Genomic DNA, 14,809 nt, shown 5'->3' on the forward strand with positions numbered 1-14,809 from the left:
GGGCAGCGCGGTCCCGGCGAGGCGGAAGCCTAGGCTGGAGTGGGGCCGCGGCGCTGAGTCACGTGGGATTGACCCGCCCGCCGCCTGCAGAGGCGGAGGTGACAGCGGGCCTGGGACGTGCGGCCGTTGCTGCCCGCTGCGCCGAGGGACCGCCGGGCAGCGGAGAGCAGGTCAGAGGCCGGGCGAGGCCGGGTTGGGCAGTTCGGTCTTCGGGGGCGGCGGGCGGAGGGGACCCGGGCCCCGAGGGACGCGCCGGGATGCTGGGCCTGCGCCGTCCCTGCCCGGCCGCGGCCGCTACCCCTACCGGGAGCCTCCGACAGACAGCGGGGCACCGGGCGCTCGTCGGAGCCCTCCGGTCCAGGTCGGTCGAGCCCTAGGAGGCGCTGGGGACTGGAAGAAGCCAGGTGGTCGGCAGTCCGAGGGTTGCAGACGTGGGCTTTTTAAAATTGTGTCAGGCAAGCCCAGGGATCTTCGCCCTGCACCGCCCTGCCACTCCGGCAATGAGGCGAAATTTGTAAACTCTGGAAAAGAATCCAGCGTTATTTTACAGATGAAGAAATTCTTTTGGTTCACACAGCGTCACTTTCAGTCGGAGTAGGACGGTTTCCGAAAAAAGAGTAAGACCTGTTTGGCTAGAGATGCAAGTTTGCTTCTGGTGGAATTTGGTATACCTGCTTTCCTGCCTCAGGTACCGATGTCAACCAGGCATCAATTTCTCAAGGCATCTAACCTTAAAAAGGATGTCTATGCTGTCAGTTGAATAAAGGAATACTAGGGTTACAAACGGGTCGGGTCTGCTGCAAGTTAGATGCTGTGGAAAATGGTTGGTGTATACAGTTAAATTTTAAATGAAAACTCCACTTTACATGCAATCTTTTTATCCTTTATTGTCTGTCTCATTTATATAGTAATGAAGGATAGTCACAACTTATTCTGTAGTTACTAATTTGCCTTTAGGTCTGTTTTACGGTAATTGTTTTATCGTAACGTGAGCTTTCTTTTCACTATCACTGGTGCTGTGGAATATGGCAAGCCAGGGGTAGCATTAATATTTAGTGTTTGAGCATAGATTAGCTGGGCTTCCCAAGTGGCGCTAGTGGTCAAGAACCTACCTGCCTATACAGGAGACACAGGTTGGATCCCTAGGTCAGGGAGATCCCTGGGGGAAGGCATGGCAACCCACGTCAGTATTCTTGCCTGGAGAATCCCATGAACAGAGGAGCTTGGAGGGTTACAGTCCATGGGGTCGCAGAGAGTCAGACATTTCTGAAGCGACTTAGCACACATAGGTTAGCTACAGGTGTTTGTATAGCTGAAGTTACAGGCTCGGTTAATTCCTTGTTTTATATTGAAGAGTGAAGTATGTGCCAGCATTCAGGTGTTGTTTCTTAGACTGTTGCTGCGTTTATTACTCACCGCATAGAATTGATTCAAATTGATGAGCAAGTTAGTTTAAACCTCAGCACCTGTTTTTCTCTAAATTATTGAATTAAAGGATCTCTAAGACTCCTATCTCTAAAGTTCCCTGATTTTAGGTGTTAATTTGAAACATATGTGACTCATTGTGACAATAACGGTTTTTAGAAAACATGTTTTTTAAAAAACTCTGCATCATGCATAGCAAATCTTCAAATTCAGTGTTATTCTCAACGCTTCCAGTTACTTCATCATTGTTGAGTTAATGTAAGTGAAAAGAGATTTTTCAAATTACTTCTGTGTTAAATTCACTAAATTTAGAGACTGTAATGAATGCTTTGTGTATGGTGGAGAGTTGCTAAAATCTGGCCTGGGGATGGGATCTCTGCAGTGCACAGATAACTTTTACAATAAGCCAAGAACATTCTGCCTCGGAAATGTGATAAGGTGTCTTCAATACAGTGTTCATACTGTGTGAATTTCCAGCCGAGATGTGATAATCTTCGTAGACAATCTGTCCAAATATGTACATGTTATTTTGTCTTGCAGCTCCAAAGTAGAGCCTTTCGCACCTCTTGTTTCTTTCCTGGCTCATTTCTTCTTAGTGTTCCTCTTACGTGCAGAGACCCCTTCACATTCCTCTTTGATCCACATGAAAGAGGCAGTTCAGGGCCTCTTTCAAGCACTGATTGAACCTACATCACTTTTTCTCCTCTTAAAGTACATGATAAATTGTAATTCTTGAATGATCATTTAGGTCTCCTAAAAACTCAAGCGTGAATATTCATTTTTAGAACATAGTGCAAGAGTCCATGAGGCTCTGGTTCTGAAAAAGGGTTAAGGGGACTGTGTATAGATTTTTATCCTCCCTAAACTGGGAGACTGCAATCTAGGAAGCCTCCAGAGCCAGTAGACTTATTTCACTGCCTCAGAAGGAAACAGTTTGAACAGGATACATGGTGAATCTTCAAATTTGTTACTCTTCTCATTTCTCCCACTCACTTTATCAGGGTTGGGCTGAAATAAGCGAAAGGTGATTTCTCATATTTCAGACACTTCAGTGATTGTTCAGATTACAGATACTTTTTAAATTTGGTGAACTTTTTTAAGTGACAAAAGCAATTAAACTAGAATGCAAATGGAGGTTTGCATACCCACTACCAGATATAAGGCTTTTATTATTTTCTAGGTTTATTAGTCTGTCATTTCTGAAGTTAGTTAATGTATTACCTACCCCACACCGGGCTTCCCAGATGGCTCAGTGATAAAGACTGCCTGCTAGGGCAGAGGAGGTGCGTTCCATCCCTTGGTTGGGAAGATCCCCTGGAGGAGGAAATGGCAACCCTTAAACACAAATTCAGTTAATATTAAATAGTTTCTTCTTATGCCTTGCTTAGGAAATCTGAATAAACTAACCTTCAAGATTGGATAACTTAGTCTTGTTGGCCAGGAGCTAATTATAAGATATCAGTCTCTCACCTGGAAAGGCAGAAAGGTATGAAGAAGCAGCCATAAAATCATATCACAGATCAACCTTGTGATGAAAGAATTGATAAACAAATCAAGGCTCAACAAATATTCATGGAGCACCAGATCTGTTCTTGGTGCTGGGGATATAGCTGTGAACAAAACAGAAAAGGCCCTGCCCTCATGCAGTAGATATTCTGGTAGCATGGGGGCAGACAGGAAATAAATATGTGACTGGATCATGGTCACATAATTCTAAGTGTTGTGAAGAAACAGAAAGAGGTGTAAGTGGGAAAGGAGAAGGAGGCGTGCACTCATAAAGTGCAGAGTGGTCTAAGGAGGCCTCTACTGAGATCGCTTTGAATCTACGTCTTGAGAGGAGTGAGGGAGTGAGCAGAAGGCAGAGGGATGAGTAAGTTCCAGACCCCAATGCAGAAGCATGTTTGGCATGTGTGAGGGACAGCGAGGTCATGGTGGCCAAGCAGTCCCCATGTGGGTGAGGGGAAAGTGCAGCAGATAAGAGGTGGTAGGAGTTGGGGTTGGGCACAGGGTGTGCATAGCAGTGTAGGCGGTTTTGTAAAGTATTTTGGCCTTTACTCTGAGTGAGGGGGGAGCCCGTTGGGCCTTTTGGACAGAGAAGCTTCTGATGACTTATGTTTTAACAGGATCACTCTGGCTGAGTGACAGAGAGACGGAAAGGGACAAGGGCACAGTCGGTGAGGGCTTCCCATTCATACCAGTTTCGTGACCCTGAACTGCAGTCCCCTGGCTTTCGTTTGCTCATCTTAGGATAACCAGGCGCTCTCTAGCTCTAGAATTTTTAGATTCTAAGAAGTGTGGAATCTCTGTGGGCTAGAGGATTATATATATGAAAAGGTTCTGAAAGTAAGTTGTTTCAGAGGATGTGAAAAGTTGATGGCACCAATGTGCCTTTAGCTGAATCACTCCTAATCTCACTCCTAATCAAGAGGTAATCGGCTCTTTTCAGTTAGGTTGTGAGGTCATGAGAACAAAAACACTGTTTCGTGACCATTCTGCCCTGATCCCTTTAGTCCTCTGCTGATCCCTGAATTTTTCCCTTCCTGCTTGAAAAAGGATGAAAAGCTGTTACTCATCAACAAAGCTGGCAACCAGAGTTGCTTTTGTTGTTAGGAAAGTTGGAAACTTAGGGGAAGGAAACAATTCTAATTTTGTTTTCATCACAGGTCATTTGAATTCTTCTTTTTTAACATGCAAGGAGCCTAAAAGATGTCTTTTTTTTTTTTTTTCCCTTATCTTCCTCCTTGGATTTTAGTTGGTGATGATGCATTTCATTATGCTTTCCCACCCACCCCGAGTACTGTTTTTAAGGTCCTCCTGTGTTTCTACATGTACATCTAATTCTTTGCTTCTGAATGCTGTATTATGTCCCATGCTCTGTGCATGTGTGAACCACAATTTTGCTTGTCTCCTCTCTGTGTAATACATCCTCAGGTTGTCCCTACGTCCTACCACCACAAATATTGCTGCAGTGAGCATCTTCATACCTGTCCACTTCTAAAACTGTGTAATAGAAGTGTGGGGTATACACTTAGAAGGGAATCACTGGGTCATGGGCTTTCACGTCCTGAATTTGATCAGACTGTGCCAGATGCCTGCCCACAATAGCTGTACCAATCTCTCCTGCCAGAAGTGTTTGAGGGGTCTTATATCATGTCCCAACCACCACTCAGCTTTCTCTCGGTCTCCACCTTTTGTAATCTCATAGGGGCAAGGTGGTATCTTGTCGTTTTCATTTGTATTCTTTGGTTACTAATGATTATAAAGATCTCTTATACATATAGTTTTATCTATAAATTACTGATTCCTGTCTTAGCCCATTTTCTCTTGAAGTTACTGTGTTGTTGCTGTTGACTCGTGGAAGACAGTTTATAGATGTTTATTCATCATCACTTTGTAGATGTTTTCTCATATGTTAATTTTGTCTTTGTTGTCCTTTTATCAATAAAAATTCTTTTTTTAATAAAAATTCTTAATTTTAATGAAATAAGTAAATTCTTTGGCTTATATCTTATGCTTTTAGAGTTTTAAGAAGGGCCTGCCAGTCCCCAAGTTATTGCTATTCCTTGAATTTGTCTAGAGTCCACATTACACATGAGTTAGATAGGGATCCAGCCCTATTATTCTCCATTTAATGAGCCACTTTTTTCCAGTAACATATCCAAAAAACCCATCATTTCTTTCATTACATTGTGATACTCTCTTTCTCCTGTATGGTTTCCGTGGATACACTAGTCTATCTCTAAGCCTCTTTTTTGTTCCATTAGTTTGTCAGTTCTTGCTCTGTTTTTTATTGCTCTAATTTTATTACAGTGATTTGGCAATACAGCCTCATGAATGGCACAGCAAGTATCCCATCTCTTTTATTTTTAAATTTATTTAGCTACTCTGGGGTCATTATTTTTCCATATAACATTTGCAGTATGTTTATCAAGTTCCTCAAATTTTTTGAGAAATTTTTATTGGGCTTACCTTGAATTTATAAAGTATTTGAGAGAGGCTTAACATCTTTTTGATATTAGCTTATTTCATTCAGAAGTATGGCATGTGTCTCTTCATTTATTCAGCTCAGTTTTTTTCCAGAATTTTTGTTTTACTTGGAAATGATTTAAAACTAACAGAGGAATTCTAAGATTAGTACAGAGAGCTCCTGTATATCCCTTACCTAGATTCATATTGCTGTATTTGCTTTATTACTCCCTGTCTACATTTCTCTGCCATTTGTTCTTACCCATTTGAGTTATTAGTTGCAGACATCATGACCCTTTACGCCTAAATACTTCATCAGCTCATCTTTAAGTCCCATATTAGAACTTTCAAGTTTTCTCCATAAAGGTCTAAGAGGATATTCTTGGCTAAATTAATTTCTGAATACTGAATAATAGTTTTGTTACTATTGTGAATCATGTGTATTTCTATTACTGTTGGCTATTGGTAGTTTAAGAGAAATGGTATTGATTATTGTAAGTTAATCTTGTATTTTGCAGCCCGGCTTCACTGTCTTATTCAAATAGTCTGCTGTTTTCTGTTGTTTCTTTTCCCCGTAATTATGTCCTTTGAAAATACTGATAGTTTTGTTGTTTCCCATCCTTGTATTTCTTGTTTATCTTTCCTTTACAGCCTTGACCAGAATTTCCAGAACTATGTCAAAAATGTTGCTATGTTAGTGAACATCTTTGTCTTGTCCTCACTCTTAAGGAGAATTAATCTAAAGTTTCCCGATTTCATATAATGTTTGTTTTAGGTTTTAGGTGTACCTTCATCAGGTTATCCTGGAGAAGGAAATGGCAACCCACTCCAGTATTCTTGCCTGGAGAATTCCGTGGACAGAGGAGCCTGGCGGGCTGCAGTCCATGGGGCCACAAAGAGTTGGACACGACTGAGAGACTCACACTTTTGTTAGGTTAAGGTATTCTCCTTTAGGTACTCCTGGTTTACTGAGCATTTTCATCATAAATGGGTATTAAGCCTTGTCAAATACTTTTCAGGATTTGTCTCTAAAGAAATAAGATGGCGTCAGGAGGCTGCAAACCAAAATCTAAGCTGAGCTTTAGCTTCAAGTATAAGAAGATTAATAAAAGTCAGTATTTCTGAACACTGCATATATAAATTTATGGTAAACATATCACAATTCCAATATAAGCTTATTTCACTGTTATGTCATCGTTTTCCTCCTGCTTTAAGAGTGAGAATTTAAAAAGCTGGTGTGAAGGATGAGAGCGCCATATTCAGCATAACTGAAGTCGTCAGCATGATTGTAAATATAAGATATGTAAAATTATAGTTTCCTTGCTCTGTGGATCAGTCTCTGCTCTGGGTATAAATCTCACCTAAGTATATCTCACAGAATATTGAGATGGTTCAGCAAATAGCTCTTTAGCAGCCATAACTGCTAGAGTGTTGGGCAGTAGATTCTCAGGGCCATCTCTTTGGTACATGATTGTTTTTTTTTTTTTTTTTAAGCTAGCTGTTTTTTCTTAATTATAACAATTATGCCTCTTAATTGTAGAAAATTTGCAAATAGAAAAGGAAATCTTTGATCCTGCCTTTTAGAATAAATCCCTGTTAAACTGTTTCTCTCTCTGGTCTTCTTTGGGGAGTAGGTATGGGGGGCTTACTTTTTGGAGGAGGAGAATTCACCTAACGTTGGGCTATATAATTTTGCATCACCCCTCCTTTTTCAGGTTTAGGCCATTAGCTCTTGTTTGTCTTGCTTTGATTGATATTCTGGAAAAAAAAAAAGCTGTAAGAAAGATATGATTAGTTTATAGAGGCAGGGTTATAGCTTGCTGATGACTTGGACATTTCTAACAGGCTGGGTCTGAGTGCACAGACAGCCCGGCCTCATTACCAGAGTATGGAGAAGTCATAGTCCATCTGCCAGCAGACGGAAGACTAGCTTGAAGGAGAGGAGGAATCTATTTGATGTCACTCTGCTTCAGTTCAGTTAGCACCTTCCTTGTTTAGAACACATTTGCATTTATCTTTCAGAAAATAAAAAGTATGGAGGAAATAGTTGTAATTTACTTTCTTTTGACTCTGAAATAAGCCCAAAATATTGTCTTGTTTCCCTAATCACCTTCTGCTAGTGTGAGGTGAGGGAGTGTGGTACTAAATTGCTGGAAGTGACAGAATTTTTAACATTCTTATCAGCTGATAGATTCAGTATCCAATGCCCTCCCCTCCTCACTCCTCATTCCTTCACCCTGCTCTTTTTCATTTTGCTGAGATACCTGTCACTTCCTCAGATCTTGTTGTCTGCCTTCCCCATCCCTCCAGGAGGACGTTCTTCAAGGACAGGAACCTGTTTTGTGCACTGATAAATCCCAAGCACCTTTGAGCCTTGCCTGGTACGTAGCATGCCCTCAACAGATGGAACCCATAAAATGAGTCAATCTGTAAGGAGGCAGCGTGTGTTACAGCGAGGGAAAGTCTTAAGGGAGAGGTAAGGGAAGACAATTTTCTTAGCCTCATGGGTTCGATAAACTAGTAGAGTCCTCGTTTCCTGCTTGACCTTTTAAGTGTTTCTATCAACCCAGCCACAGAGTTAATTTCTCTATATCTGTTTTAGCCACTCTGTGGTTTTTGAAAGTGAAGTGTGTCTGTGTTGCTGACAAGCACATGGTGGGAGTAGGGCTGCCGAGAGAATAGTCCGTGCTGACGTGGGCTCATAGGTTCCGGGCCCAGCACACACTCTGCGTTGTTTTCATGAGGTGATTGATTCTCTTAGGACAAATGATCTGCCCCATCAGCAAAAAAAGTTGCAGTGGATGTGCCGAGTGGCACTGAATGCCCAGTGTCACACCCCATGCCCCCCCCATTTCTAGTTTATTCTTCCTCCCTTCCCCAGCCATGCAGAAACCTTTTGGCATCTCTGTTGTTTCTGGATGTGATTCAGGATTGTTATGATGAACAGTCATGCTGCATATACCTGGTCACTTAAGATAAAGCAAGGCTCAATCATATTAAATAGCATTCTGTAGGGTGCTAAGAGAGAAAAAAGGAGTGGGGGGTTTGACACAAAGACACCATAATGCTGTCCTGGAGGCCAAGGCTGTGACCCATCTGTCTTGTATAGAGCATTGTTTGAGTCAAGGTCCTGAAAAATACCACTTAACCATTATTTTTACCTACTATTATTCTACTGGTTGACACATTACCTGGCCCTCAAATCTGATCCAGACTGTCCATGTATATTCTAATTCCACGTCCCTATTTCTACTTCAATCAGATCTCTCTTTCTTTCCTATAGCAATGAGGATAGCAATAAGTATATTATTATAATTATGAATATGTCTTGGGGTTCACTGCTGCTGCTAAGTCGCTTCAGTCGTGTCCGACTCTGTGCGACCCCATAGACGGCAGCCCACCAGGCTCCCCCATCCCTGGGATTCTCCAGGCAAGAACACTGGAGTGGGTTGCCATTTCCTTCTCCAATGCATGAAAGTGAAAAGTGGAAGTGAAGTCGCGCAGTCGTGTACGACTCTTCGCGACCCCATGGACTGCAGCCTACCAGGCTCCTCCGTCCATGGGATTTTCCAAGCAAGAGTACTGGAGTGGGGTGCCATACTAGGAGTCTGAATTTAAATGAAGGGAAAGGAATTTAAAACAACAATAATAATGTACTAACAGTGGCTAATATTTTAGCCAGTCATAGTCCTAACTGCATTTTTATTTAATCTTCAGAACAATTTTATAATGAAGATCAGATCAGATCAGATCAGTTGCTCAGTCGTGTCCGACTCTTTGCGACCCCATGAATCGCAGCACGCCAGGCCTCCCTGTCCATCACCAACTCCCGGAGTTCACTCAGACTCACGTCCATCCAGTCAGTGATGCCATCCTGCCATCTCATCCTCTGTCATCCCCTTCTCCTCCTGCCCTCAATCCCTCCCAGCATCAGAGTCTTTTCCAATGAGTCAACTCTTCGCATGAGGTGGCCAAGATACTGGAGTTTCAGCTTTAGCATCATTCCTTCCAAAGAAATCCCAGGGCTGATCTCCTTCAGAATGGACTGGTTGGATCTCCTTGCAGTCCAAGGGACTCTCAAGAGTCTTCTCCAACACCACAGTTCAAAAGCATCAATTCTTCGGCGCTCAGCCTTCTTCAGAGTCCAACTCTCACATCCGTACATGACCACAGGAAAAACCATAGCCTTGACTAGACAGACCTTTGTTGGCAAAGTAATGTCTCTGCTTTTGAATATGCTGTCCAGGTTGGTCATAACTTTTCTTCCAAGGAGTAAGCGTCTTTTAATTTCATGGCTGCAGTCACCATCTGTGGTCATTTTGGAGCCCAAAAAATAAAGTCTGCCACTGTTTCCACTGTTTCCCCATCTATTTCCCATGAAGTGGTGGGACCAGATGCCATGATCTTCGTTTTCTGAATGTATAAGGAAAGTGCTATTGTAATCCTCATTTTGCATTTGGAGAAACTCAGGTACAAGTTGGTTAGGAAACTTGCCCTAAAGTTTTTAATGCTGTTAAGTGGTAGAACAGGAAATCAAACACCTGTTTTTCTCCAGCACCCACTGTCTTAACCAGCATGCCATAGCAGGTCTCAGGTAAGTGGCTGCCTGAAGACCAGGAATGACCTACACAGTCACATGGTTAGTGATGATTGTCCTTTTTTCATGTTCACCACACTACTCATTGGAGTGAGGTGTAGGGGGACTGGGAGGAGTCTGCAGCGGAGACTGGCTGGGGAGTTTCTTCCCAGATCCTGTGTTGACTCTGCAGACAGAAACGAATAGCACCTCAGAAAGGGAGAGGCTCTGAAACTACCCATCCAGCTTGCGTTCTCTGGCTTTTTGACCTTTTCCTAAAAATAATAATTTCCTAATAATTAATAATATTTGAGATTTGCAAAAAATGAATAAAGAACAATACAACAAATGTCCCATGTATCCAACACTCAATTTAAGATGTAGAAAGCTGAGTTGGTTTGTGTTCCACCTCCCTTTGCCCTTTTTAAGATTCTCTGGTTCTAGTGACTTAGAAGGAAAAATAAAAGAATTGCATTTTATTTACATATGACAGCAGTACCATTACTGTCACCTAAGAAAAAGCACTAGTCATTCCTTAATATATAATCAGGAAGCTAGTCAGTGTTCAGAATTTCTTCCATTTGTCTCTGTTTCTTAAACAGTTGATTTGTTTGAATTGGAATCCAAGAAATGGCACCCATTGCATTCAGCTAATATATTTCTTAAGTAGTTTTTAATTGATAAGTTCCCTTTCCTTTCATTTTCATTTTAAGTTTTGATTACAGTTTATTTTGTTAAAGCGTTTTGTCATATAGTTTCCCACATTCTGGGTTTTTTGAATGGCTATGATGCAACCTTATTGCCCAATTGCGAGTTAATTTACACTTTTAATCTGTCAGTCACTTTTGGAAGTTCCAAGTTATTCAGTCTCCATAAATAGAAAGGGTTCACTGACCCATATACAGCTTGGTCTGGTCCAGAGGTCGTTTCCGAGGAGTCTTCCAAAATGTTCCAGGTGATAGGGAATGACATAATCAGCAGCAGATATCTCTAAAAAACATTTTGCCGCAGAAGGAATTTTATAGCTTCTCTTTGGCAAGGAATTTTCATGGTCGCTAGAGTCAGAGAAGGGAAGGGAGAAGCGAGTGAGTGGTCTGGTTTTCTTCTTTCAGACCGTGTCTGTTGCTTTAAGGATTTCTGGGGCTCAGTGCCAGAACTTCCTTGGGATATTATTGTCTTATAGTTTAGATCTGCTTATCAGGAAACAGAATCCCTGAAGGGTCAGTTAAGAGGAGAATGAGTTTACATTAAAATCAGACCTTTGTTAGTGCCTGTTGGGGTCTTGTGTTTTATTCCTGAGCCGCTAGCCAGACTGTAGAGCATAATACTAATGTGTATGGTCTTCACACCTATAGTGTTTATTATCTCTTCTTTATGCTGCCACTGTCTAGATGTCGTTCAATAATTATAATATGTGGACCGCTGTAGACATGAAGAAGTCCAATTTTGTTTTATTTTTCTTTTAGTCTTGTTGCCTTGACCCACTAGTCAACTGTAATAGTTCTACAGGGTAATTAGTCAATATTAAAAAGAAAGAAAATTGTTGAAGTGTGAAGCAGTATTTGGCTTTATTTATCTGGTGGTTCAGATGGTAAAGAATCTGCCTGCAATGTAGGAGACCTGGGTTTTATCCCTGGGTCGGGAAGATCCCCAGGAGAAGGGGATGGCAACCCACTCCAGTATTCTTGCCAGGAAAATCCCATGGACAGAGGAGCCTGGCAGGCTGCAGTTTGTGGGGTCAAAGAGTCAGACACAGCTGAGCGACTAACACTTTCACTTTCATCAATATTTAGTGGCTTGATGACTGTTAAAAAAAATCTCAATGTCAATATTTTCATGTAGTTTTAAAGCCCAACAATTAATAAAACCAAGACTAAAAATCTAACATAGAATAAGGACATTTAATGCGTTTGTTACAGTACTGCTTACACTTTCATTATGAACTTGCTATCTTAAGAAGTTTGCTTTAATTAAAGGCATTGATAACAGTAAATTACTGGAAATCTTTGTGTTAAATTTTACCAATATATTTAAATTTTATTCTTATATTCCATATAAGAATGGAATCAGAAGTCAGACCTGGTCAGTATTCTCTTCTGGTGACTCCAAATGCTTAAAAACTGAAGTATAATTATTCACAACAAAAGTGTCAACCAGAAGTGGTTTGCTAGTTATGGATTGTTCTTCCTTGCAGTGATCAGTTTAACAAAAATAAACACTTCCTATTTACCATGGTCACAGATAGCAACAGCATACACAGGCGATAGTATGATTGAAAAGCAGTCTGTAGATGTGTTGTATTAATACGTGTTACAACGTAGTTCCTCGCAGTGAACTGCCAGTATTTTGACGAGGCTAGAGTTTGGGGAGTGTGGTGGGTGGAGGGTGTCCAGAAATGAGGCCAAACATATGTGTGGGAACCAGATCACGATGAACTCTGTACGATTTACAAAGGAGTTTCAGATACTTCTTATCAGTGATGGATGAGAAACTCTTTTGAACTTCAAGCCGTAGAGAATTATGAGAGTTTGTAGTTAAAAAAGATAATCCTAGTGCAGTGTAGAAAATAGAACAAAGGGACATAAGACTGGTGGGTAACCATTTAGGAAGCTATTGCCATAGTCCCAAAGACGAGATGATGGGAGAAAAAAGAAAAGTAGGGCAGGGGCAATCTCAAACTGAAAAATGTCAAGTCAAAGAACAATTTTTAAGAGGTATATGAGTTTGAAGGACTTGACAATAGTGTTAATGTTTTTCCTGGAAATGGAGGATACTTTTTTAGAAGGTTTTTTTTTTAGGACATTAGTTTTTGTTTTTGTTTTTGTTTTTTTACATTTATTAAAAGATTAATTTGGGGAACTGGCTCACAGGATTATGGAGACTAAGAAGTTCCATGATCTGCTGTCAGCCAGGTAGAAACCCAGGAAAGTCAGTAGTATAGTCCTAGCCTAAGTTGAAAGGCTTGAGAACAAGGAAGTGCTGATGGTGTAAGTTCCGTAGGATATTTAATTAATTTCATATTCCTCTTCTATCCCTGGAAGGCATTTGGCAAGGTTTTCTTAGACCCATAGGCAAGGATCTCTTAAGTAAAACTGCTGCCAGATCTTTGTGGGATGTAGAACTATGTAGGTCACTTAGAGTTTAGGGTAGAGGGGGATGTCAATTGCTTTGTCCTTGTGACCAGTAACCACAAAGAGTCACATTACTGCCCCTTCCTTTGAAAGAGACGAGCAATTTTGAGCAGTTGGCCCCACCCAGAAGTTGCTGCCTCATCTTTAATATTGTTATCATCAGTATGAGCGATGATAACATTTCTCCTCTCACTTCATTATCATCATCACCATCCTCATAGCTGACATTTACAAAATGTGCGAGGCTTTACTGTTTACCAGGAAATGTATTAAATGTTTTACCAACATGATCAAATGTATTTATCTATCTTTGGCTGTGCCGGGTCTCTATTGCTGTGCAAGGGCTGCCTCTAGTTGCAGTGAGTGGGGTACGCTTGCTTCTCTCTGCGGTGGCTTCTCGTTGCAGAACATCAGATCTAGAGCACCTGGGCTCAGTAGTTGTGCATGGGCTCAGTTTGCCCTGTGGGTTTTGGGATTTTCCTGAACCAGGGATCGAACCCTTGTCCCCTGCATTCGCAGGTGAATTCTTAACCACTGATCCACCAGGGAAGCTCCCTACATGATCAAACTTAATCCTCATAACACGCCATAAAATAAATTACTATTGTTATCTTCAGTTTACAGATGAGGAAACAAAAGTTCAGAGTGGTTAAAGTAACTTGCCCAAGGTCACATAGCAAATGCAGAACCAAAAACTGAAACTAATTCTCTGACTTAAATGTGAGCTCTTAGCTGTTATGAATATATTTATTACTTAATAGAATTTAGAAGGGAAAATGATTTCTCTTTTTAAATTTATTCCTTTATGTAGCCATGCCCTAGAAAGTTCACATAATCAAACACTGTATTACCCACCCTCCATCTGCAGCTAATAGTGGGAATAAAACATAAATACATTTTTAATACATAAAATACAGGAAAAACTTGAAGGACAGTCAGATCAGATCAGTCGCTCAGTCATGTCCAACTCTTTGCGACCCCATGAATCGCAGCACGCCAGGCCTCCCTGTCCATCACCAACTCCCGGAGTTCACTCAGACTCACGTCCATCGAGTAGTGATGCCATCCAGCCATCTCATCCTCTGTTGTCCCCTTCTCCTCTTGCCCCCAATCCCTCCCAGCATCAGAGTCTTTTCCAATGAGTCAACTCTTTGCATGAGGTGGCCAAAGTGGAGCATAAATAGGGAAGCTATTTAAATTTCTGACTTTTTTCAAGGCAAGATATCCATGTAAGCCTTCACTATTTTTAGCCTGAAATATGGCAGTTTCTAAAACAAGAGATACACTCAGTTTTTAAAATTGAGACATAATTCACAAACCACGAAATCCCCCCTTTTAAAGTATACGATTGAGTGGGGTTTTTTTTGGGTGTTTTACACATATGTGCAACCTTCAGCACTGTCTAGTTCCAGAACATTTCCTCGCACTGGAAAGAAACCTTGTGTTCTTTAGCAGTCAGTCATTCCCCACTTCTTTCTCCTGAGACACTCGTTTTAAAACCCATTAAATGCCAAAAAAAATCCTAAAGCTATGACAAGGATTTTGAGAATATCTGTCCATAGGCTTGCTCTCTAATGCAGATGATGATGAGAGCAGCAGCAGCAGCAGTCATAATAGCAGCTGACCCCTGTATAGTGCTTACTACGTGTAAGGTACTCTTCTAAGTGCTGTATTTACATGAACTCATTTAAATTTCTATGAAGCAGGTTCT

The 14,809-nt window shown here is 41.3% G+C and overlaps 1 protein-coding gene across 2 annotated transcripts in view; it reads left to right on the forward strand.

Annotated features, from left to right (window-relative positions):
• Positions 1–76: 76 nt before the first annotated feature.
• Positions 77–14,809, forward strand: part of DNMBP (dynamin binding protein) — a 117,720-nt gene continuing 102,987 nt past the window's right edge. For both annotated transcript variants that reach the window (XM_010859537.1, XM_010859538.1), the window contains exon 1: positions 77–170. The gene's annotated coding sequence lies outside the window, so the exon portion shown is untranslated. The remainder of the gene's footprint in view (positions 171–14,809) is intronic.

This window comes from Bison bison, unplaced genomic scaffold (genome assembly GCF_000754665.1).
Source record: "Bison bison bison isolate TAMUID 2011002044 unplaced genomic scaffold, Bison_UMD1.0 scf7180017864456, whole genome shotgun sequence".
Taxonomy (NCBI): Eukaryota; Metazoa; Chordata; class Mammalia; order Artiodactyla; family Bovidae; genus Bison; species Bison bison.